This window comes from Lepus europaeus, chromosome 13 (assembly GCF_033115175.1).
Source record: "Lepus europaeus isolate LE1 chromosome 13, mLepTim1.pri, whole genome shotgun sequence".
Lineage (NCBI taxonomy): Eukaryota > Metazoa > Chordata > Mammalia > Lagomorpha > Leporidae > Lepus > Lepus europaeus.
In genome coordinates, this window is record NC_084839.1 from 48,293,290 (window position 1) to 48,320,543 (window position 27,254).

A 27,254-nucleotide genomic window follows, 5' to 3' on the forward strand; every position below is an offset into this window, starting at 1 on the left:
TGTGTCCTGCCTGCTTTTCTTCCGATCCAACTTTCTGCTTCTGGCCCAGGAAAGTAATGGAAGATGGCCCAAGTGCTTGGGCCCCTGCACCCATGTGGAAAACCCAGAAGTTCCTGGCTCCTGGCTCCTGGCTCCAAATCGGCTGCACTCTGGCCTTTGTAGCCTTTTGGGGCAGTGAACCAGCAGATGGAAGACCTTTCTGTCTGTCTCTCCCTGTCTCAGTAATTCAACTTCTCAAATAAATAAATAAATAAATAAAATCTTTAAAAAAAGAGAAAATCTTGTTGGAAGAAGTTCGCTGAATAAAAATTGGTCAAAACTATAAACTTTTAATAGGAAAATGGAGAAAATATAAGTGACCTTGGTTTGACAATGAAGATTTTCCAGTTTGTCTCTCATTGGTTTTGTGGTAAAATTGGTAAAATATAATTGATATTTTAAATTGTACAGCTGGTGACAGTACATTTACAATGTTGTGTACTATCATCTCTGTCTACTACCATAACATTTTTATTACCCCAAAAGATGCCTTGCACACACCTAGCTGTTATACTCATCATTAACAACCACTAATTGGCCTTGTTTCTATGGATTTTCCTATTTTATTATATTTTGTACAAATAAAATTATATACATATGACCTTTTATATTTGAATTATTTTGTTTAGTGTGCCATTTTAAAATTTTATCAACATCACAACATGGTTAATACCCCATTCATTGTTATTGCTGAAGGGTACTCCATCATGCATCTGTCACTGTCTATTTTCCTGTTAATGGATATTATGAACAATACTGTTACAAACATCCATGTAATTGTAGTTATTTGAGTATATTTTTGTTTTTCTCACTAGACATGAAACTACTAATTTATAAGTGATTTTATATTTTACTTTTAGAGGAATGCACAGGTATTTTCCACAGTGACCAACCCACTTTACATCCAAAGAATATGTGAGAGTTCTAGTTTCTCTATACTCCCTAACCCCTGTCATTTTCTTTAGTTTTTTTAATGTAAAATATTGTAGCCACCAAGTGAATGTTAAATGACATACGTTTATGTAGCAATAAACTTTTAATAAATATGAAAGTAAATGTTAAGTTGGGTTCCTATTAAAATAAAAAAGTTTTAATCACAAAAGGATAGTGTTAAAAGGATGGAAAGCAAGCCATAGAGACTGAGAATGTTTTTCAAAAAACATATCAAACACGGAAATAGTATCCAAACCTAAAAAGAAATTCTTAAGACCTAACAATAGGAAAATAAACAACTCAATTTTTAAAATCTGAATGGATACTATATCCAAAATATATTAATCACAGATAAGCATATGATAAATGAAACTCAGCATCATTCATAATTAGAGAACTATAATGAAAACAATGAGACATCACTATATACCTGCTAGAAGGTTAAAAATAAAAACTGACAAAACCAATTGCTGATGAGATTTCAGAGCAAGAGAAATTTTTCTTCATTGCTGGTGAGAACGCAAACTGTGTGCCCACTTAACAAGAGAGTTTGGCAATTTCTTACTAAGCTAAGCATGTTCCAACCATCTGCTCTAGGAATCATACTTCTGGATAATAGCCACCTCTACAACTATGTCCACACAAAAACCTGCAGCTCACACTTACTGCTGCTTTATTCTAATAGCTCAAAACTGGAAAGAAAAAAAATATTTTCCAGTAAGTGAATCAATAAATGGTAGGATTTCCATATAAAGAATCACTTTTCCGTAAGAAAGAGAAATGACCTATCAAGCCATAAAATGACACAGCAGAATTTTAAATGCAGATTGTTAAGTGAAAGAAAATATCATATATACTGTGTCACTAATTAAATGGCATTCTAGAAGAATCAAAATTATAGAATGAAAATATGAGTGGTGCCAAAAGATTGGGGCAGGTATATGAGAGTTGCATAGTTAAAATATAGTGGAAATTTAGGGAGTTGAAAATATTCTGTATGATACTGTAATGGCGGATATAGGACATTATCCATTTGTCAAAAACCTAGGAATTATAGAGCACAAAGTAAAATTTAATAGACACAATGAAAAATATTTAGATGGTTGGATAAATCCCAGGTAAAATTCAAAACGTGGCAAAACAACATAACTGTATTACAAATGTATGAAACACCTTTACTGAAGAGAATCAGGACAAAAAGAGTTAACGTGGGTGATTTTGGAGATGAATAGATTCTGTACAACTAGAAGTTTGAAGTACTGCATACAAACACTGTTCTTTACCTAATAAAATTGTTTCTGATTGGAGATATGAGTTAGCAAATCTGATACGGCTATATATGGAAATATGTAACCAGGTGGCATGTGGTGGGAGCCACATAAGAGTGAGAATTTACTGATAAAGGGGGAAAGACAGCAATGAGTGATATGATAATGAATTAGAATTGAAGACATCAATATTCATGTTTAGTTTAATACAAGTATTGATAGTTATAGCTTAATGCAGTTATCGACTTATAGTTATGGGTATTTACCTACACTAGTGTACATAAGCACAAATGCTTCCTTGCTCTTCAGCAAAATGGCCTTAAAATCAATGAAAACATAATAGTTAAAAGCACACATAACTTGTTTTTACAAATCTCACTCTCAAATTAAAAGAATATGGTTCCTTTGAGAAATGGCTGACTCCAGGACTGGGGCATATATACAATGGTACTTCAGAAGGTTCTTGGAAAAATGGAATTAAAAGACAATGTGCATTTTCCATGAATTGTTTGAAAACCCCTGGTATATAAGATACTACTAGAAGACATTATAACAGGTTAGAAGTGCTCTAAAATAATTTTTAAAAAGTCCACATTGATGTGTGTATGTTGAAAGGGCACTACAACTTACAGGGTTATCAATGGACAAACCTGGAAATATTTGACAGAGCATAATAAGCAAAGTAGCATTAGATTAACTGAAGTATAAACTAAACATTCAGGAGTTCATGTTAGCATAGATAAGTGATTGAATAAGTAATATGTAATGAATGTGAGAGAAAAGACAGATTTCCAATGCAAAAGAATTCCAAATAATTTATGTATGTATCCTGTCCTAAAGAAGGGAGGATGAAATTTCCCACTCCTCAAGTGTGAATTGTATAATAGCAACTTCCTTCTGAAGAGTACAGTGTGAAAAGGGGAACAAAAAAAGACTAATTTTACAGTGGAGAGACCTAGAAAACACTGCCTTGGCCAGGTAATCCAGATTAACACTACCAGTGCTAAATCATGTTAATAGTGTGTATCCTTGATACAATGTGGTGAAAATGTTAATTTACCTTTGTGGGTTTCCTCCCTCAAGCCTATAATCTCACTCTAATCATAAGAAAAGCATCATACAAATTCCAGTAGTGGGTCATCCTGCAAGATATCTAATTAGCACTCCACAAAACAGTCAAAATCATCTAAAACATGAAGAATGTGAGAAACAGAAGAAAGAGGGTTCTATGTAGATAGGACAACAAAAGATGTGATATCTTACATGGAATCCTGGAACAGAAAAGAGCCATTAGGCAACAATGAAGAGAGCCTAAAGTGTCAATTTGTTTTATAATGATATATAAATATTCACTAATCATAAAAACTATAATTTATAGGTAAACTTAGATTAGGAAAGAGCAGTGTCATTCCATACTGTATTATGTAGGTGACTCCATTAATACCTCCTGATGAGTTAGTATATCGGTTTTGCTTTTAACTGATATAGTTATTGGGTTTTTTTGTTGTTTTGTTTTTACTAAAAATGAAAAGACTTTTATCTCTAGATTCCACATATCCCCTTTTCTTACAGAACAGAAATCAAACAAAAGAAAACTAATCTTGAAAAGATTACCAAATAATTTTGGATTACCAAATAATCTTTGGATAAACCAAAACCTGTTTTTCATTTGGAAAATGTGAATTTTAATGATTGCACTTGAGTGACATTTAAAAAAAAATAATTATTTATTTTACTTGAGAGGCAAAGTTGCAGAGAGGGAGAGGGAGAAGGAGAGAGAGAGAGAGAGAGAGAGAGAGAGATCCTCCAAACACTGATTCATTCCCCAAATGTCCACAATGGCCAGAGCAAGGCCAGGCCAGGCCAAAGCCAGGTGCTTCATCTGGGTCTCCTTTTGTAACATATTCCATTAATATGGATGAATGTAATCAAATGAGTTTATTTCAAAATTCAAAGGTATAGTATAACTAATATTTTGAAATTATAGTGTTATTTGTTAACACTTCATTCCCTTATAAAGATCCTGATTTCAGAAAGCTGATTCACATGGAAATTTGATAAATAAAATAAAAAAACAAACATTACAAAATCCATTTTTGTAAATGAAAACCTATACAGTTTTTTTTCTCTTGTCAGTTGCAAGCCATCTAAACTGACCTGTAACACAAACACACACAGACACACACACAAAAATCATATATCCTTCTTTTCTTTTTTTAATGATACTAGTGTCAGACCAAAATGGGAAATTATTCTGTAAAGAATTGAAGTTAGTGTAAAATTTGTTTTCCTGTCTCTAGTAAGAAATAAAAAGTAAAAGACTTTCTCATATCTCATCATTTTAAGATTTAAAGTAATAAAAGTATGACTATGTCAGAATAAATATTTGATGTTTTAAATCTGAGAGAATGATTTGATTTTTCTGAGGATACAGAAGTAGTTTAGATTAAGTAGCTTGAATGAAACTACTGGATTAATGGGGTTTCATATTTTCATATAGACAAGCACTGATAGAGGAATTGAATATTGAAATAGGTTTGGAAGGTAATTCATCATATATCATGATGTATACTTAATGTGTACTATTCAACATCTATGCATGTATATCCATTGAAAAAGATCTGTGTTACTTTTATCTCAAGACCAAGAGTAAACATTGTGCCTGACTCTACAGCATGATTTCTCATCATATTTTACAATAGACTTTTTGGAGAAAATCCCTCGTAAAGACTCACCTTGGGGGGCCTTTCCTCGGTTTGTTGAATCTCTCCTACCTGTGCTGGAGAGTTCTAGAACTAAATGCTTCTTTGAATGGATCAGTAATATACAGAAGTCTTCTGAAAGCATAGAGGTGAAATGTTCATTTGTGGTAAAGAAAATACAAACTGCAAATAATTTAATACAACTATATATCATATATCTCATATTTTTCTTTTTCGTAAGTCTCTATTGTTTTGTTCCTTTCTTATCATCCATAGACTGACAAGGTAAGAAGATCCTGTCCTCACTGAGTATCTTTAATCTCTCCTGAGAGATGAACTTTGAATAATGTGCTGCAGTATATATATATATATATATATATATATGTGTGTGTATACATGTAATATACTCATATTATATATATGAAATATGTTTTTAAGTTTTAACCTGAATCTCATTTCATAAACTGACAGAGCATTGATGTTTCAAAGAGATTATAACCTATTTTCCCAAGATCCTTCATGAAATTGTCATGCAAATGGTGTGCTTTAGAATGTTCTTCCTTGAGTTTTTGGCAGTTTGAATGTCTTTTATGCTAATGACGTATTTTTACATATAAATTAGCTATATTCACATTTAAAACACCAAAAAATAATTGGAGAATAGATGTATAGGAAAGAAGGTAGTACCTAGAATAAATCCCAGTTTGAAGGAAAGTGAACATAATGTTATTTGTTTAAAACATCTAATGTTGTTACTCCACCAATATTACAGTATGAAAATACAACTCAAAAATACTCATTTTTAATGTTCTTGATATTTTTTAAATAACTGGTACTCAGTCTTTTTTGAATTTGGACACTCTACAGATTTGTTATGTAGCAGCAGAAGTAAAATTAAAAGGGAAAAGATCATATAACTAAAAAACATATTGAGCCAGCACATCCTAATTATGTATGTTCTTATTTATAAAAACCTGCATATAATACTTCTTTGGTAATAATTTATATAATTAGGAACCAATGTAGTTGTGTAGCTGGTAAAGCTGCCACCTGCAACACCAGCATAACATGTGGGCACAAGTTCATGTCCTGGCTGTTCCACTTCTTACCCAGTTTCCTATTAATGGCCTAAGAAAAGCATTGAAACATGACCCAAGTCGTGGGCCACAGGCACCCTCATGGGAGACCCAGATGATGCTCCTGGCTCCTGGCTTTAGCCTGGTTCCGCCTCAGCTGTTACTGTCACCTGGAAGGTAAACCAGTGTTTGGAAGCTTACTGGCTCGCTCTTTCTCTCTCTCTCCCTCCCTCCTTCTCTTTCTGTAACTCTGACTTTCAAATAAATCGATAAATCTTACAAATATATAATTTGGAATCCGGGGGCTTTGTGGGGAGGTACTAAAGAGTCATACAGATAAGAGCTAAAATCCTAACTATTTCTCACAATGTTTTTTAACATATATAAAATTTTGGGTCAAGTCAGCTTGAGCATGTCCCAAATTGTACATCTCTTCTCTCACTTATACCCACTCTTATATTTAAAAGGGATTATTTTTTCAGTTAAGTATCAACACTTAAGAATAATTGTATTAATTACAGAATTCAACCAATAGTATTAAGTAGAACAAACAAAAAAATACTAGGAGGGATAAAGTATTAAGTTGTTCATCAACAGTCAGGGCAAGGGCTGATCAAGTCACCGTTTCTCATAGTATCCATTTCACTTGAACAGGTTTCCTTTTTGGTGCACAGTTAGTTGTCACCAATCAGGGAGAACATATGATATTTGTCCCTTTGGGACTGGCTTATTTCACTCAGCATGATGTTTTCCAGATTCCTCCATTTTGTTGCAAATGCCTGGATTTCATTGTTTTTGACTGCTGTATAGTATTCTATAGAGTACATATCCCATAATTTCTTTATCCAGTCTATTGTTGATGGGCATTTAGGTTGATTCCAGGTCTTAGCTATTGTGAATTGAGCTGCAGTAAACATTAAGGTGCAGACAGCATTTTTGTTTGCCAATTTAATTTCCTTTGGGTAAATTCCAAGGAGTGGGATGGCTGGGTTGAATGGTAGGGTTATATTCAGGTTTCTGAGGAATCTCCAGACTGACTTCGATAGTGGCTTTACCAGTTTACATTCCCACCAACAGTGGATTAGGATTAGTGTCCTTTTTACCCCACATCCTCTCCAGCATCTGTTATTGGTAGATTTCTGAATGTGAGCCATTCTCACCGGGGTGAGGTGATACCTCATTGTGCTTTTGATTTGCATTTCTCTGATTGCTAGTGATCTTGAACATTTTTTCATGTGTCTGTTGGCCATTTGGATTTCCTCTTTGGAAAGATGTCTATTGAGGTCCTTGGCCCATCTCTTAAGTGGGTTGTTAGTTTTGTTGTTGTGGAGTTTCTTGATCTCTTTGTAGATTCTGGTTATTAATCCTTTATCTGTAGCATAGTTTGCAAATATTTTAATACACAGTTATTCTTAAGTGTTGATACTTAACTGAAAAAATGATCCCTGTTAAATATAAGAGTGGGAATAAGTAAGAGAAGAGATGTACAATTTGGGACATGCTCAAGCTGACTTGCCCCAAAGGGTAGAGTTAGAAACATACCAGGGGATTCCAATTCAATCCCATCAAGGTGGCATGTACCAATGCCATCTCACTAGTCCAAGTGATCAACTTCTGTTCACAGTTGATCATAATGATAGGACTAAGAGTCAAAGGGATCACATAAACAAGACTAGTGTCTGAAAATACTAACCTATAGCATAAAAAAGGGAGAAAACAATCCAACATGGGAAGCGGGATACACAGCAGTCTCATAGAGTGGTGGATGTCCTAAACAGCACTCTGGCCTCAGAATCAGCCCTTAAGGCCAAGATACTCTGGCAAAAAAAAAAAAAAAATGACCTAAATGAAAGATCTCTGTGAGTGAGATCCCAGTGGAAAGAACAGGTCATCAAAGAAGGAGGAACCTTTCTCTGAAGGGAGGAGAGAACTTCCACTTTGACTACGACCTTGTCTAAATATAATCAGAGTCAGTGAACTCAAAAGGGTTCCATAGCCTTGGCAACTCATGACAAGAGCCTCAAGAGTGTCAATTTGTTAAGTCAACAACAGGAGTCACTGTGCACTTACTCCTCATGTAGGATCTCTGTCCTTAATGTGCTGTACATTGTGATTTAATGCTATAACTAGAACTCAAACAGTATTTTTCACTTTGTGTTTCTATATGGGTGCAAACTGTTGAAATATTTACTTAATATATACTAAACTGATCTTCTGTATATAAAGAGAATTGAAAATGAATCTTGCCGGTGCCGTGGCTCATTAGGCTAATCCTCCACCTTGCGGCACTGGCACACCGGGTTCTAGTCCCGGTTGGGGCACCGGATTCTGTCCTGGTTGCCCTTCTTCCAGGCCAGCTCTGTACTGTGGCCCCGGAGTGCAGTGGAGGATGGCCCAAGTGCTTGGGCTCTGCACCCGCATGGGAGACCAGGAAAAGCACCTGGCTCCTGCCTTCGGATCAGTGTGGTGCGCCAGCCACAGTGCGCCGGCCGTGGCGGCCATTGGAGGGTGAACCAATGGCAAAAGGAAGACCTTTCTCTCTGTCTCTCTCTCTCACTGTCCACTCTGCCTGTCTAAAAAATAAAAAAAAAGAAGAAAAAAAATGAAAATGAATCTTGATTTGAATGGAAGGGGAGAGGGAGCAGGAAAGGGGAGGGTTGCGGGTGGGAGGGAAGTTATGGGGGGGGGGGGAAGCCATTGTAATCCATAAGCTGTACTTTGGAAATTTATATTCATTAAATAAAAGTTAAAAAAAAATAAAATTTTGGGGCCAGTGTTGTGGTATAATGGGTAAAGCCACCACCGGCAACATAAGCATTCCATTTGGGTGCCAGTTCATGTCCCGACAGCTCTACTTCTGATCTGGCTCCCTGATAATGGCCTGGGAAAAACAGCAGAGGATGACCTAAGAGTTTGTGCCCCTTCCACCCACATGGGAGACCCAGAAAAGGTTCCTGGCTCCTGGCTTCGGCTTGGCCCAGCCCTGGTCATTGCATCCATCTGGGGAGTGAACCGGTGTATGGAAAACCTCTCTCTGTGTCTCTGCCCCTCTCTCTTTGTAACTCCTCTGAATAAATAATAAATAAAATATTTTAAAAAAAGATAAACAACCTCGTTAAATGTCAGTTTTTAAACATTTATCCTGTAAAATGAGGCCAGTAGTAGTTCCTATGTTATCGGACAGCTGAACAATTCAATGAGACAGCCCATGGAAGCTGTCAGTGTACATATTCAGTGAAGGCTATCCATTAATTTTGCAGTGAGTCAGCAAGAATCCTGTGTGCTTCTGGAGCCTTGACACATTGATGATAGCTTAAAATGTTTATAAAAGTTTTGTAACAATTAAAGAGCTGGTCTGCATCTTTCCCCTGTACAACATTCATATGTTTCTATACCACTACCACACAGCCACTGATATTCTAAATAGAGAAAGCAAAAACGGCAGCTCCCATTGGATTTCCTGTTTTGTTTTTCTAACTCATAATTACTAGAGGTGAAACTCATATAATTTGTTTGCATTGTTTCACAGTTTAACATTACATTAAGATCCTTTTCTGTTAATTTATTGTTTGCTACTGGTCCCTGTGAAACCCTTAGGATATACTTCAGAATGAAATATTTTTCATCATTTTTAAAATATTTTAATGAATTCAAATCCTGAAAGCACACTTGATGACCAACAGCACTCTTTTATATAATAAAAAAGAGTTTTTAGAGGTCATAAAAGCATGACAAAAACAATCAGGAACAACATACAGAGTCATTTATTTCAGAGGATATTATCATAACATAGAGAAATACAACAAATAGTAATTGAATGTGCATTGCTCAAAAAATAATCTTCCTCAACTCATGCCTTCATATGAAGACACACATAAACCTATCTTTTAAAGCAAGTATTCTCTTATTTTGTCTTAAGAGAGGGTATTGCATTTGCTGCATCTCTCCCCTGAGTCTGCTTTTCATTAACACCCAATATTATGCTTGCTAAATTTATATTATAAACACAAGCTTTTATTCCGTTTACTCTAATCAAGAACTCCATTACAAAGTAAACATTATGTGAAGGGCTCACATTATACTGTTATTTCTACCTCACATAAAATAGAAAACTCTGATCATTAGCATAGGCTTTAGTCCAAACTTGGCCACAACCAAGAGATCACCTCTCACAGTCAAAAGCTTAAGCAATCAAAAGAGAATCAGGCACATTGAAGCAATGCTTCTTTGCTACTTCTGGTTTCTTCAAAGAGCAATGTTTTACTTTAAAGATACATTTGTACTCTCTCCAAACCCTTATTCTTTCAAAGGAATACAATAGGAAACTCCAAGGGGAGATTTGGACATTCTTCACTGAGAGGCACCATTCTCAATGTATCTCAGTTTATGAGTGTCCGTGTTAAGAAGTCCATTTTTCTCTTACTAAACATGTATTCTTCAGTATCTGTTTTCATCCCTTTGAATAGTGTTATTCCACCTTCCCTCTTATTCCCTTTATTCTCCAGAACTTAATAAAGAAGAGTGTGTCAGGTATAGTGAGAGGGATGTGCCACTGGAGATAACAGGAAGAGGCAGAACTCCAGGTTCACATTCATGCCAAAAGAGGGTCACAGGACCAAATATGTCCTAACGGCCAAAACACACATCAGCAATCCAGCCACACCTCTATCTCTAGAGCCCTATATAGGTCTCCCAGAGGGTCTGGTGAGTTAAGACTATACTCTATCACATGACATGTTGTCAAGGAAGAGAAGAGCTAAGAATGCTCAATAGGAACTTAGTCACAAGAAACCTAGGCCACTTTTCACTGGCATCAGAGAAATTATATTAGCTTGGAGTATATCATTAAAACGTCGATAATGACATTAGCACAATGAGCATTTCAATTACGGCTATTCATATACCCACCAATACTAATACTTAGAGAATTGTTGATATGTGTAAAGCAATAACATAAGAAGTTTAATGTATTAAGGCATTTAATCTCCATAACCTCCCAGTGATAGGTACTTACTTAATGTTCAGCCATAACCAATCAAGAGTTTCTTGGACTCTCCTCAAGTCAGAGAAGAGGTGGCTGAATCTCTTAAATATATAGGTAGGAGGTAAGAGGGTACAATTTTAAAGGTTGCAAATTGACTCATTATAGTTAATAGGTCACTGCATACTACAAGGAGAGACATCCGTGAAATTGCAGAGCCACACATCCTAAGGAGACCTCTTGTGATCTTCCGGCTTACTCTGATCCATAGACATTATCTCCATTTTGCAGAGAAATAATCTGAGGTTACTGAGAGGTTAAGTGACTCATTGAAGAGCGTATAACTGCAATGACAGAAAACTGAAAATATTTCATTATTAAGGCTTGGAAACATATTGATAACCTTCCACGAGGCACCTATTTGAAGAACCAAATTAATCTTTTCTAGAATTCCCAGTATCCATGTGCTTCCCTTTTCCCCACAGGAGTTCAGACACTTGGAGCTTGCCACTTAAAATAACTACCTCCTACCTTATAATCTACACCCACCCTCTTCAGCATGAAGTCTACTGGATCCATTTGCAGTCAGTGTTTCCCTGGGAGGTGTTAATTCCTGCAGATTTCCTCTTATAAGCCTCTCTGTGAGCTGAAACCTCCAGCCACACAATTTCACTGCTCATAAAGACAAGCAGCAAGGAGAGCACAAAAGAAGCCAATTTATCCATTTTTCCTTATCTGGGATACATGTGGAGTCAAAATTGGTGGTTTGCCTCATCTCTCCCTGCTAGGATAATTTGGGGTGATATTGCAACTAAATGTTACTTTTAAACCATGCCAGTCACACTGTGCATTTTAAAGACCACATTACAGAGTGCATTACCTTTCTAACATATCTAAGTATATGAGTAAATTTCAAAGCAGAATAGTTTCCATGAATAGGAAATTATCTCATCCTTAATTTCGTATAGCTATTCAAGGCAGAGAAGCACCATTTGTCTCATCTTATTTTACTTTGATATAATTTTCACTGAGGATGAAGTTGTTGAAATGCTTTGATTTATTGAAAAAAAAAGTTTAATGTTGCTTTCTTGTACTTATGTATAAACAATCTAACACATTTGCTCAATCCCTAAAATGTGCAACCTTGGACTTTCCAATTCTTGAATTTTCTTGGTCTTATACTCTAAATAAGCTATCAATTCCTAGGGCTCTTTCTCCATAGAAATACTTGATTTTCTCATATGTTGTTTTTGTTGTTTTAATGTGCTCAGCAAAATTATAAGCTCAAGATCAAATTTTACTCCTTACCTGAATTAATACAGCTTACTGGTTTTATTCTGTTATAATATCCTCTTCTCACACTCCAATTACCTGAAGCAAAAATAGAAGAATTATTCAGCACTGAATACATATTTAACATTTATCCAGGCTTTCATCCTCTAATTTTTCTGTTTTTCAGAACCTTTTCTGCTACTTTTTGTGCCAAATAGGAATCTGTTAACCTAATAATTAATAATAGAGGCTTCTCGGATGATTATAATCCATGTAGTCTTGCTTGACAAATGATCAGAGGGGTAATTATATGTGATGTTTTGTTTTGTTTTCTCTGATGCTAGTAAATATGAGTTATTATGTCTTATCCCTATTGATCTAGAAACAGTAAGTTCCCAACAAGAAAATGTTGGGAAGATAACATAAATAAGGAATAAAGCTTTGTTGTCTTAAGGCACTAATATTTGACCAGAATCCTTCATCATGTAAATACAAGCCATCTGAATCATGTAACTACAACTAAATCATTAAAATGTGTCTCAATGGATAGACATTGTTTAGCTTAGCAGTTAAGATAAGGCATCCTTGTATCACAGTGGTTGGCTCAATACCTGCCTCCAACTTCTGGTATCAGCTTCTATTTAATGCTAATCCTGAGAAGCAGTGGTTTTGGCTGCAGTAGTTAGATCTGTGCCTCCCATGTGGTAGACTTAGAATGAGTTCCTGGTTTTGTCGGCATTTGGGGAGTGAACCCGTCAATGGTAGCTCTGTGTCTTTCTCTGTCTCAAACTCTTGTCTCTTTCACATTCAAGTAAATAATAAAATTTTATAAATTAAAGTTTAATGTATCAAAATTCAAAACCAGAAAACTTTTTGTTACATAATAATCTTTTCTTTTCTTTTTTTTTTTTTTTTTGACTGGCAGAGCAGATAGTGAGAGGGAGAGACAGAGAGAAAGGTCTTCCTTTTCCATTGGTTCACCCTCCAATGGCCACTGTGGCCGGCGCACCGCGCTGATCAGAACCCAGGAGCCAGGTGCTTCTCCTGGTCTCCCATGCAGGTGCAGGGCCCAAGGACTTGGGCCATCCTCCACTGCACTCCCGGGCCACAGCAGAGAGCTGGCCTGGAAGAGGGGCAACCGGGACAGAATCCGGCGCCCCAATCGAGACTAGAACCCAGTGTGTCAGCGCCACCGCAGGCAGAGGATTAGCCTATTGAGCCACAGCGCAGGCCAATCTTTTTATTTTCAATTCATAATACCTTGTTCATATAATTTTGTGCCATATAATCATTTAATTAGACCTTCAGAGAATGTGTATTTTATGCCTACTCAGCCTGGAATTATGCTACTCACTAAATAAGGTATATTAACAGGAAATTATTTGATCAGCATCTAAATTATGTTTATAGGTATGGGAAATAATCTAACTTACCAATAAACTTAAGAATTTATACATTTCACCAGCGCCGCGGCTCAATAGGCTAATCCTCCATCTTGTGGCGCTGGCACACCGGGTTCTAGTCCCAGTCGGGGTGCCAGATTCTGTCCCAGTTGCCCCTCTTCCAGGCCAGCTCTCTGCTATGGCCAGGGAGTGCAGTGGAGGATGGCCCAAGTGCTTGGGCCCTGCACCCCATGGGAGACCAGGAGAAGCACCTGGCTCCTGCCATCGGATCAGCGCGGTGCGCCAGCCGCAGCACGCCAGCCACGGCGGCCATTGGAGGGTGAACCAATGGCAAAGGAAGACCTTTCTCTCTTTCTTTCTCTCTCTCTCACTGTCCACTCTGTCAAAAAAAAAAAAAAAAGAATTTATACATTTTTATACATTTCTCCAAATTTATAACTATCTTTATGGCTATATTTTATATTGATTTGAAAACTCTATTGGATCATTTCTATTATATGTCATTTTCTTATCCTTTATACTTCAGGAAGACCAATAAGAAGCAAGAAGTTTAATTTTTTTTTCCAAATCATTGTCAAATGAAGACTCCACAAACATTCACAAGAATAAAATATACATAACTTATTTTCAGCTACTAAGAAGTTATGGTTGTAACCATTTTTAAAAATCCAAATGTCAATGAGCTTTTCCACTTTAATAATAGTTTTGTAGCAAGTCAATACAATGGAAGGGAAAATAATAAAGAATCATCAATTTCCCACTAAATATAACCATGCTATTGTAATAATCTCAGGAGTAAATAAGTATTGACTAGGAGCAGAAAAAATTTTGGCTAAATATGAAAACCCTTTTATAAAAAAGAAAGCATTTTTTACAGATTATTAAGGTCAGTAGACATGAGAACACTAATAAAAAATGGTTTTTAATTATTCCCACACCCAAGAATTCTCCCACTGTGATACATTTTAATAATTTTTTAAAAAGCTAGGGTATTTAATTCCAAAAGATTTCTATGTAAAGTTGAATGAATTTCTAAACTTTAATGCATATTTAAATGTATTATTAATAAAAATGTGTTGCATCTGTCCAGGAAACAAAAGACTACTAAAATGAATTCAACCTAACTTTGGTTAATACCAGTTAGTGTCATTAAAAAGATTAAATGTAAGACACTGTATGTCCTTCAGTATTGATCTAAATAATTCATATATTTCTACTTTAATTACTTTAATATTTCAATGTATTTATATGAGACATAGCTTTCTACCTATAACAACCATCTAAATAAGTAGAAACAGGTATAAATGTACATTATTTTGTATCATGAGATAGTATATAATAAAAATTATTAAAGCTGAATAATTTTTAAATATTTCTTTTTGACAGGCTAAATGCAAATTTGTACTTAATTGGTATCTGGAACAAAATGTGAGATTGCAATGACACTAGCACTATGAAACTGTCAGCATTTTTCTCATTAACCCTATTTTTCAAATGACACATTATACTTTCACCTAAAATAATATTTAAATCACTTTGGATAAATTTAACCTCACCTAACCCATCCTTGATAATTTCATTATATCCAAAAAAGAGAGGATGTTCTCTCTCAGCAACTCAAATACCAGATTATCACCTCATTGTGTCAGTAATACAACCACAAATACACACAGGTGTTGGAAGGCTTATGAGCAGCACACACACATATGCACAATCACAGAGCCTCATCAACTAATGTTATACACAAATATGTGCATGTACAGTGAATTCTTGGGTTGGGTTTTCATGTAGCAGTTAAGACAATGATTCCAATATTTGTCTGATTTAGAATTCCAGCTCCACTCCCAACCCAAACTTCTTGCTAATGTTCAGTAGGTGTGAATGAAAAATCTACCATCTGAAAATGTAGTTTTTACTGCAGGGATTCAATGGGAACCTGGGTTTTCTCAGGCTGGAGGCAATTGCTGAGTGATTTAGAAATTTCCAGAACTTTTAGTAATCTTAAAGACTACTTAGGACTACTACTTAGGACAATTTTTAATGTTAACTGCTAGAAAATATTTTGAACTTTGCAGTTACAGAATCTCTGTGACAACTATTCATTTCTACCATTGTAACAAAATTAGCCCTAGTAATAAGTAAATAAATCATGTATTAAATTCCACTTTTAAAAAAAGATGTGCATTGAAATTGACATTTCAAATAATTTCAAATTTAAGAAATACCCTCAAAATTTTAAAATAAAAAAAAAATTCTTAGTACTGGATATGTGGCAGTAGCTAAAATGCTACTTGAGTGGGAGAGATCCAAGGTGGCTGAATAGAGAGAAGATACACAGACTTTATCCTTGAATGAGTCCTAGAAAAACAAGGGAAGGACCACATTCCCAGGTATCAATTTGAAAGAACCTTTTAGTGGAAAACCTAGAGAACAGAATAGAGATTCCTCAGAACAGAAAGCACAAAGAAACAGCAGCCGGCTGTCTAGAAAATGGCATCTTCCCAGAGCAAAGCGGAAGAAGGCTACTGTGATTTGCACCACCAGAAATTTTGTCTGAAACAGAGTCCAGCCTGGAGGATTAATGGATGGCAGGGCACCAACTTTACTCTGTGAAGGAAGATTGCATTTCTTCCATTCCCTACCCCCAGCAAAGTGCCAGACTCAGTTCGCTGAGGACAAGCTCCGTCCAATCTCTGTCATGACACAGAGAATGGTGGATGGCTTGCAATGGGATTAAGGCACCTCACTGAGGAGAGAGCAGATAGCTTGTACCCTGTGACAGTGGGAGTCCTGCACCTGGTGACAGTGGGAACTCTGCAGATACCATGGAACTTAAAGGGTTGTGGGAGTGTGATTGAGTTCCTGGATATTCACCTGATGAGGTTTCAGAAGTTCAGAGCTCTCTTAGTAATGAGGACAGACCTTGTGAGGGCTCGGTTGTCACACTATGGGGCTCATTGGTGCCTTGTGATATTTGTGTGTGATGGCTCTGCCCATGGATAGGAGAGGCTCACAGAGCCGAGAACAGATGCCCTGCTCCCTAGGGCTTCAGAAGCCCTACAAACACTAACCATGGTAATTCTGTGACTGTGAGATAGGGCGTGGGGTGTGGTTGAGCCTCTGGGCAATCACTGTTATAGTCATGTCTATACTCTTAAGAATCAGTGGTTTTTTTTTTTTTTTCTTCTACTTACTACTTTTTGAATTCTACATTTCGTAAGGGTTAACTTTGTGACTGTAAAGAAAACTGAAAAAGTGAGATACAGACAATATGAAGCAGCAGAAGAGACCAGGGAAAATAAATTGGATGAAAAGAAAAAAAAAACAAAACCTTAAATAGCAACTGGAGTAAATTAGTATAGAAAAAAAATCAATCCTCCTTACTTCATTAATCCCAGAGATAATGATTTTCTTGGAGCATTGCATCTACTGAGGTATATAATGTCTCTCTGCCTCATCAGAAAATGATTATTGAATATCCAAATTCTCAATTTATGAATACAGAAATACCTATAACTTTTAAAATTCTTAGGAGCTCTTGCATTCCTGTATTTAATGTTATTTAAAGAAAACTTAGTTCTTCAAATATCTCTTGGCCCCAAAACACACACACACACACACAAATACACAGTATAATTCTCTGAGATTTCTTTTTTATCTTTTTTTAAAAAGAGTTTTATTTATTTGAAAGGCAGAGCTACAGACACAGAGAAGGAAAGACAGAGATCTTCCATCTGCTGATTCTCTCCCCAAATGGCCACAATGGCCAGGCTAGACTATGCTGTTTATTAAAAACTCATACAGCATGTTAATGACTCCAGATGGTGTCCTACTCTGGGCAGCTGTATAGGATCATCATGTGGTTAAAAAAGCCAGTTCCCACTGGGGCCGGCGCCAGGGTGCAGTAGGTTAATCTTTTGCCTGTAGTGCTGGCATCCCATATGGGTGCCAGTTCTGGTCCCAGTTGCTCCACTTCCAGTCCAGCTCTCTGCTATGGCCTGGGAAAGCAGCAGAGGATGTCCCAAATCCTTGGACCCCTGCACCCATGTGGAAGACCAAGAAGAAGCTCCTGGCTCCTGGTTCCTGGCTCCTGGTTTCTGGCTTCGGATCGGCACGGTTCTGGCTGTTGTGGCCATTTGGGGAGTGAACCAATGGAAGGAAGACCTTTCTGTCTCTCCCTCTCACTGTCTGTAACTCTGTCAAATAAAATAAATAAAATTAAAAAAAAAAAAAACAGTTCCCTCAAAAAAAATCTTTTAATGTGGAAACAATAAATTTCAAAGAAAAAAAAAAAGCCAGCATTCAGGATTCAGGACCTTTTACTGGTCCTCTGCTGCTTTTCCTGGTGCATTAGCAGGTAGTTGGATTAGAAATGGAGCAGCCAGTACTCAAACCAGTGCCCATGTGGGATTCTGGCACTGTAGGTGGTAGCTTTACATACTACAACACACTTGCTCCATCTCTGATAATTCTTTACTGGTAAGAATGCACTGTGGTTTGATAAGAAGGTACTGTTTTTATAGTGATATAGTGACTAGCAGCTAAATAATATTGTTGGTAAATGAAAAGTAATATTATTAAACAAATATGCTAAAATAGGTTGCATGCATAGATAATTGGGGTATATGTAGTCATTATATTATTATATACAAGTTCTTAGACATATTGACTTCTACCTTAGAATATTATGCATTGCTTTATTTAAATTTGTGCTTGCAAACTAATTTTGAAAAAATGGATAGACTTTAAGTTCCTGTGTCTGTGGGGGGTACAATGATACTTGCATGTTTCCTATATAACTTATTCTCTATAATGAAAAACTTAAAAAATCCCCTTTCAATGGATAGATAAATAGATTGCTTTCATATACTCTTGTTAGCCATATAAGACAAAAGATTTAGAATATTTTCATTTGAAACATATTTTACATATCAACGAAATACAAAAGAAGGCAATTTTTTTTTATTTGGCATCTAAGCATGTCAATCACAATACAAAGTTTTGTAAGTTTTGTGCTCCGTTGCTCTGTTCTGACTTCCAGAGAGGCTTTCAGGCTCAACAACTGAAGATCCACTTTACTGCTGAATAGAGTCACAGAGGATATCAAAACTGTAAGATATATTTAGCTTCATGAAAAGGCTCTGTTGAATTCTTTGTGGTTTCAGAGCTTGCTGGTAACAGGAAATCACCAGGGAGGACATTTAGGAAAGATGTCCTGAGGTTTGCGCTGAGAGATTTCAGCAAACAAAATAGAAACAGATGGGCAGCAGCCTCAGTGCCAAATGATATGGGAATTCTCCAGATCATCACTTTGTCACACACACAGACGCACATACACACACATACAATAGATTCTCACAGCAGGTGAGACCTACCTTATTAAATGCTGGTAACTATCTTGGTGAAAGACAAACAAGAGCCATAGATATTGGAATATGTTACAGAAGCCAGGGAATAGACAAATGGATGTAATCTTGGCAATTAAGTGTTTTGTACTTCCTATCATTAACTATACTTTATATCCAAATTATTTAGAGCTTTAATGTGCATATTTTCTGAGTTAAGAGATAATTATGTTTTTTTTTTACTGGTTTATATAGATAAAGCTAAGAAAAATATCACACAATAAAACCCCAAATTTCAGAACAGACAGACAATACAAAGAATGTGTTGGCATAAATGATCTGTGTAGGCTCTCCAAGGGGGGGAAGACAATTTTCTAGTTTGATAGCAACATCCTAAAAAATCTCACATTAGGGAGCCTCATAATTCTTTTTGGAAGGATAAAAGAGGAAAAGAAAAGGAGTATTAGTTTGTAAAGTAGTAAAAGATACAACTTGGTCCATAAAACACTTGCTTCATCTCAAAAAATTGGGCTGAAGAGTGTGGCAAGTAAAATTGTAACTCCAAGGTATTGATTCTAAGACAAAGAAAACCTCAGAGGGATCATGTTGGATGGCATGTTAGTATGTTGTGTTCCTCCAGAGTGATTGAAGTTAGAGTGTTTTGAAGTGACCATAGGGCATGTAATGGGCTCACAATAACTCAGGATATCCATCTATGAAAATTGATGGAAATCAAACATGAACCATACAGCTGTAATGTGATTCACTCACGTTTTTTCTCTTTCTCCAGATTACTGGGGAGGGCAAGAGACGAGTGGGTTAAGTCCACATGTTCAAGAAAAACATAAAGGTAGTCTCATTTTTTAATCAAGAACATGGCAATATTAATTGATTCCTTATAAAAGAAGAAGATGCCAATTAAAGAACACAGTATTTTAAATTGAATTAAAGACATTTCAGTGTAGTTATTGGAAATGGGGTAGGATGTTAGTGACGAATAGGGAATCTAAGAAATGTTTTAATAGTTTCTACGTGATTTGAGGCCATCGTTAAAGACTTCAAACCAGGCTAAGCAGCCAACCCTCTATTATTTCTCCACCAGAATACTGCTCCCAAGAAAAAATATTATTCACTTATTAGGAGATTAGGTTTTAACAGGATTGCTTTATAAACAATTCCTTGGATGACTCTGATGCTCTGTCAAGTTCTGACCAGGAAAACCTGCTACCAGGCAAAAAGCTTTCTTTTTCTCTCATCCTTCTGAGATAATCCCTAGTACTGCCATCTCTAAAAGAAGTTTCTAGAATTCTGGCACCAGGAGCTAAATATGGTGGATGATGCCTAACTGTTCCTTGTCTTACCAGTAGAAGAGTTCTCTGTGGCTATAAAAAAATAGTGTGACAAACACAGTGTATTTACCATTAGGTACATTCTGAATCATTTAAAAACTATAAGGTGTTTTTTTCTATTTATTTGAAAGGCAGAGTTACAGAGAGGGAGGGAGAGAGGGAGTGAGGGAGAGACAGAGAAAGAGAGAGAGAGAATCTTCCATCCTCTGGTTCACTCTCCAAGTGGTTACGACAACTGGAGCTGGAACAGTCAGGAGCCCAGAATTTCATTCAGGTCTCCCATATAGGAAGCAGGTTCCCAGATGTTTGTAGGAATCTGTAGTTCTAACCAGATGGGCTCATGTCTCGTGACCATGAAGAATACAGACGAAGGGAGAGTAGAAGCAAAGGAAAGCTCCCACACTGGGAGAGTACTGAACTGTGATATCGTGAAGGGGAAGTTTTCTAGGTGTTTATGTTCTTGGGGCTTCAGGGAAGTTTGCACAGGATTTTGAAAATGTGTCGGTCACTGACAGCATTCTCATTGTAGGGGAGTTGATGTCTGGAGCTGCACTAGTCCAACTGTAACCACACACTGATTTGTTTCTAGTTTCTCTATTTTATTTTTGAGCAGTGAGTCATTTTGTTCCAGGCATATTCTTCTGCATGTCAGGCTTCAGAGTCTGTTGTCTTAGGATCCTTTGTGTCCCTGACTGTCTACATCAGTTCTCAGTTAACTGTTTCATATCCCTATCACAAGCATTCAGCTGTCTTCAGCTGCCAGTCCAGGTGCATTAGCAGGGAGATCAGAAGTGGGGTATGTGTGACTTGAATCAGTGCTTATATGGGATGCCAGCATCACAGGTGGTGGCTTAACCCACTGTGTCACAATGCCAACCCCATTCTGAGTCTTGAGAGATCTAGGAAAACTATTTTACTTTTGTGTTAAGACATTTTATTAAAATTTAAATTATAGCTTTACAATGAAATTAATTATTATGATACCACAGTGAAAACACTATTGCATATAACTTAAGGTATTTGGAAAAATGTTTTTGTGCCTTTCTTGATACTGATCTTAATATTTAACACATTTATGAAGGAGAAAGAAAATGCATCTAGAATTTTTTAATAGTTGCTGAACAAAGTGTACAAATAGAGAAGGGTGGGGAGACATCTAGGACAGTTCAGTGAAAGGAGGCCAGAATACTCATTGTCTCTTGAGAATCTCTGTCAGTGGACACAGGCCTGTAGAACAAGAAGATAACTATAGTGAGACAGAAAGGTTTATTTTGCCATATTAATGGAAATGATTTTCCCTGAATTTTCTGGTTTCTATGAGTGTGGTAAATCAGTATAATTATAGGACTCACTTTAGGAATCCTATTTCAATACCAGATTTATTTGGTAATAAAGTCAATATTTGTTTCTCCATCTGCCTCCTCCTTTGTCTCTCTACTGCTTCCAAGCTTGGGAGGAAAAACAGGAAAAACACCCACACTGCAAATTAGAATTTTCTAAGAACTACTTTTCTCTGAAAACATAAGAAAATAGCCAAGCCTACAAGGTGGCAGAAAACACTTTGAGAAACAATAAACCAGCACACAAATCCATGACTTTCTTTAATAAATCATGGAACAAGTATTCGAAATCTGTTTACTCTCCATTAATCAGCTAGGTACTAAAGGAATACAGACAAATGTTAGTTGTTATTACCTGAAGAAGGATGTCACTTGACTTCTTTAGGGCATTACTTGTTTTATTTCTCTAACATGTCCTTCCTTCCAGCATCTAATTCATTTTGCAAATTCTACATCAAATGCCATGCATTTAAAAATATTCATAAATATTTTCCTCACATCCTCCCAAGCTGGAAATGCATTCTTCCGCAAAACCTCAAAGAACTTTATTTCTCTCATTTTCTATTTTGTGTAGCTCTTGTTAAGGACTATTTTTCTACTATTTCATTAGATTCTCTTGAAGAAGGAAACTGAGCCTTGTTTAATTTTCAAATCTCCTGTACAAATGATTGGATACAGAAGATGCTCATCAAATATCTATTGAATTTAATATGTTATACAGAGTCTAGAATAACAATAATTTGTTAGGGAGAGAATCATGATAGTGAAACAAGTAGCACATTTAAATAACAATGATGAAACTTTTTTTCAGATTCATCTGAAGAAATATTTTGCCAAACATATTACTTTACTTTTTAAAATACTTGTTGGTTAACATATAGTACTTGTACAACTTTGTAGGGCACAGTACAAAATCTCAACACACACATACAGCATAAATTGATCATATTAGGTAATCACCACTCCCAATATCCTTAGCTATATTAAGTGAATTTTAAATGTAAACTTGACATTCTGAACTTTGTAGAGAATTTAAGTCACCAATTTTCATTCTATCATCATTGAATTCTCCCAGCAATATCTTCTCACAATAAATCATAGCATGGATACAAAGATATCTCAGTGTACAAATTCCTGGATTTACACAGATGTGGAATCATGGATATAAATAGTTGTTAGTAATGATAAATATACAGTGATCCTTTCTTTCCATTGAAATAAATATGCTGTAAGAAACAATACTTAAAATTAATGTTACAAGTTAATAAGGGTAAAGCAAAAAGTCCTCATTAAGATAAAGAAAATCAATTATATAGTTGAGTGCATGCCCACTTTGACTAATAATTAAATTTGTACCTGAAAAGAAATGAATCAGCAGATCTAAAAATAACAAACACATGCATATATACAAACTTATCTTTTCAGTTAACTTTCACATTTGTTTCTTTTTTACTGATCTTTAAATTCTTTTATAAAACTACAAAGGCTTTTAAATATCCTACTTCTAGAAAATTAGAATTAGAAGAATGGTTCAGTGACTGGAGGAATATCATAGCAATCTAAGGCAGACATTACAGTATCTATGCTGCTCTAATCTAGTCAGTTGCAAACTTGAATTATGAATTCATGTCTGATGTTTCACTACTCTTCATAGTTAGAGTCATATATCTATTTTCTATAGTTATTTTAGCGTGTGTCAGGTGACTTTAGTATCACTTAACTTGGGTCAGGCGTTATTAGACTCAGTTGCAAAACAAACAAAGCATCTCACTCCCAGTGTCAGATCCCTTCCCAAGCTTTGGTCAGAAGTATATGAGTACCGTATGACTAGCATGATATATTTTAGATCACAAACACATTTACTTGCATGGAACATAACTGGCTTGATTTTCATCTAGCAGCATCAGCGGAATGGCTTTTATAACAAAGCAATTTAAGAGACTGTATGCTTGAGTGTAACTTTATAGTCAAAAATTTGGCTTCATTTTTATCCTGTATTTTTTGTCACAAGTTAGTATTTTTAACTAATTTTCAACAGTCAATTGGGATCTAAGAACATAAAACTGATATTCTTAAGAATAGAATTTCACACCATCCAGGTAGTAATGTGTTTCATAGATAAAGAATCAACTATTACCTTCTTCCTAATTATTCACAAATCAGCTTATCTTAAAGTTAATGGGATAAACGATGATGACAGAGAAATATAGAATGTTGGTGTAACTGATTTTGGGCTCTTAGCTGTATTACTGATGATGAGTAGGAAAAAACTAGTCAAAGTTGGATCAAAGGTTTAGGGCCAAATTCATAGCTATAGAAACACAAAGGCTCCTTTGCTCCAAAATACAGTATCCAATGATTCAACATGAAATTGGCCAAGGGTCACAAACTCTGTGACGTTCAAAGAATTTTATCTGAAATTGTAAATTGATAAGCAAAGGGTGATAAAATGAGAATGGATTGCAAGTGGACAGGGAGTCACATCATGGCTTTCAGAAATTAGACTCTTTAGAATAGAAATACTTGAAGTTTGAGTTACTAGGAATGGAATAACCTAGAGTGCTGGCAGACAAATATTTATTCAGGTTTGGAGGCTATGACTTGACTCACTGAGAAGTGTAGATACTCAGTTCCAGTAAGATACTTAGCTTGAGCAATACTCCTAGCCTGAAGGCTTTACATAGAAAATTAGGAGACCACTGACTTTTGAGGGCAAAATTGATTGGGTCAACTACTGCCACCCTGGACACCATGTTTCCAGCAACATCATAAATCCTAGTCCTCACTTGATACTTAGAACAGGAATTATCCTGTGGTGAAGATCACCAGACATTGTCATTGAACATGGCTAGATCAGGTAGAAACAGAAAAGCTATGTTCTTCACATTATTATCTAGTCACACTTATTTTCCTTTAATACTCTAATATACTAGGATCTTTAATTAAATAATCAGTCACTTTGTAAAGAATATTTATTTGAGAGACAGAGTTACAGATGTACAAAGGGAGAGGCAGAGAGAGAGAGAGAGAGAGAGAGAGAGAGATATCTTCCATCTCCTGGTTCACTCTCTATTTGGCTGAAATGGCCAGAGCGGGGCTGAACCAAAGCCAGGAGCCAGGAGCTTCTTCCAGTCTCCCATGTGGCTGATGGCCCTTGGGCCAACCTCAGCTGATTTTCCAGGTCATTAGCAAGGAGCTGGATCAGAAGTGGAGCAGCAGGAACTCAAATGTTTGCCCGTATGGGATGCCAGAACCACAGACAGATACTTAACCCACTACATCACAGTGCTGGTCCCAGATAATCAGTCTTATCATCCTCCTAGGTGAGCAGTCAATAATAAAGGTATATATAAGTAATTTTAGGTGGGCATTTTTGTTTAATCACGTATAGAAATTGAACACATTGTGGGATTGCCTTATGGACCTCTATTTACCTGATATATTATGCTAAAGTTTTGTTATTGTTTTTAATTAGGTGAACATAGTAGTGAGGTATTCTGTGTATGGATGCTATGAGACAAAAGGGACAGAAAGTAGGGTGTTGGGGCAGGCATTTGTCACAGCAGTTAAGACACACTTGGAGCATCCTATATTGGAGTGCCTGGGTTCAAGTTCTGGCTCTGCTTCTGATTCTAACTTCCTGGTAATGTGCACCTTGAGATGCAGCAGGTGATAGCTCAAGTAGTTGGAGCCCAACACCCATGTGGGAGACCTGGACTGAATTCTTGGCTCCAGCTTTGACCTGGCCCACCCCAAGTGGTTGCAGGCATTTGTGGAGTGAAACAGCAGATAGGAAATCTCTGTCTGGCTGCTTCTCCATCTTTCTCCATCTCTCTGCCCTTAAATAAACAAAAATTTTAGAGAAAGCAATAGAAAGAAAGAAGGACAACAAACTTGTGCCATATTTGATCCACTCTTAAAAAGTTTGTCTTCCTGAAGGAATTGCTGTTGACACTTTGACCATTTGGGTTATGAATCTAAATATATCTCCTGAGTTACAGTGAGGGTTGATGGTATCACAGCAATATGTGACAATTCAAGTTTTCTGATTTTGGAGAGAACATCAGAAAATAGCAAAGTAGGCATTTTGCACAGTTCACTCATGTAAATTTTCCTACAATAATTCATAAAGCATGTGTGTAAAAGAGATAAAGTTATAACTGCATGAACATGCAGATACTACTTACTAAGCACATTTACTGTTTCATTCTATGCATGTAAACAGCTGAAGGATTAGGAAACGAGGTAGGAAAGGCAGACCTTGTGTGCCTCTATTAATTGTATACATTTCATCATCAGTGAAATTCCTTTGAATTTCTCATTTCCTAAAATAGGGTGTCAAAACAAGTGAAAGGAAAAATATTTTCCCCAGCACTTGTAACTGAAAAGTTAAAACAGTAGAATCTGTAAATAATTTTTTTTAAAAATAAAGAAAAATTACACATTCTCCCTTCAGAGCAATTTTGACTGGAGTCCTGCCTTCCTGTCATTTAACTTTCCAGTGCCCTGGTAGCATATGTTTGCTGATTTTGTTTTCACTTTTCTCTCCCTTTCCTTGACATTATTCAAATCTTACAAAGCTTCAGATTTGAGTATCCAAGGTGGGCTAATTATCACAGTTCAGCAGATGGTGTGCTCCAAATGATATGTAAGGGAAGCTGTGCTAGTATCCTTTCAGACTAGACAGACCACCACAGCAGCGTTTCCTTCTTCTTGTCAGCTGTGAGGCTTTGTCTTAAGGATGCCGAATAGCAGGACCAGCCACAGGGGAAAATCCTTGACTAGCTTGTGGGACACAAATCAGGGAATTCATGGCTCTCAATAAGAGCTCAGTTGGCAGTAGCAGTTGGATCTGCCATGAGCAAGGCTCCATCAGTTTTCTTGGTGTGGGAGCATTTGGAGGATCTGCCTGATTTGCTACCTCTCGTAATTCTGGAGATGCAAAGCTTATCTGAAGTGCCCTGATCCTAATCTAGGAGTTTAGGGTGAAATTGTCCTTTCCCTGAGTAGATCAGGAAAAATCAGAGCATACAGACAGTCCTCAAGGCCTTAGCAAAAAATTCTCAGGTCCCCTAAATGGATACATTAATATATAACAAATAATTAATTAATTTTAAGAACCCAACAAACAAAAATCACAGCTATATCCTCCATTTACACCACAAGATTGTACCAAAGAAATATATTACCAAGTGTAGATCTTTTAGAAATAGATGTAATAGAAATTAGGAATTAGAAATTAGGGAGCTTCAGTCACACAAGGAATAAAGATGGAGATGAACAACTAAATAGGAAAGATGGCACCATAGTTAAAAAAGTAAAATAGCAAAAATTTAACAAAAAAGAAATGAGTGTCAAAGTGATACAAAAAGATCATAACAATTAATTCATAGGTCTAAAATGATTTTAAAATACAATATTTAATAAATGAGGCTAGGAAGGCAGAGGAAAACACTGCTGAGAATAAAGTCTTAGAATATAAAATTAAAAGTACAAATTTGAAAAATGAAAATAATAAAAACATGAGTGAAAATTTATTGGACTAA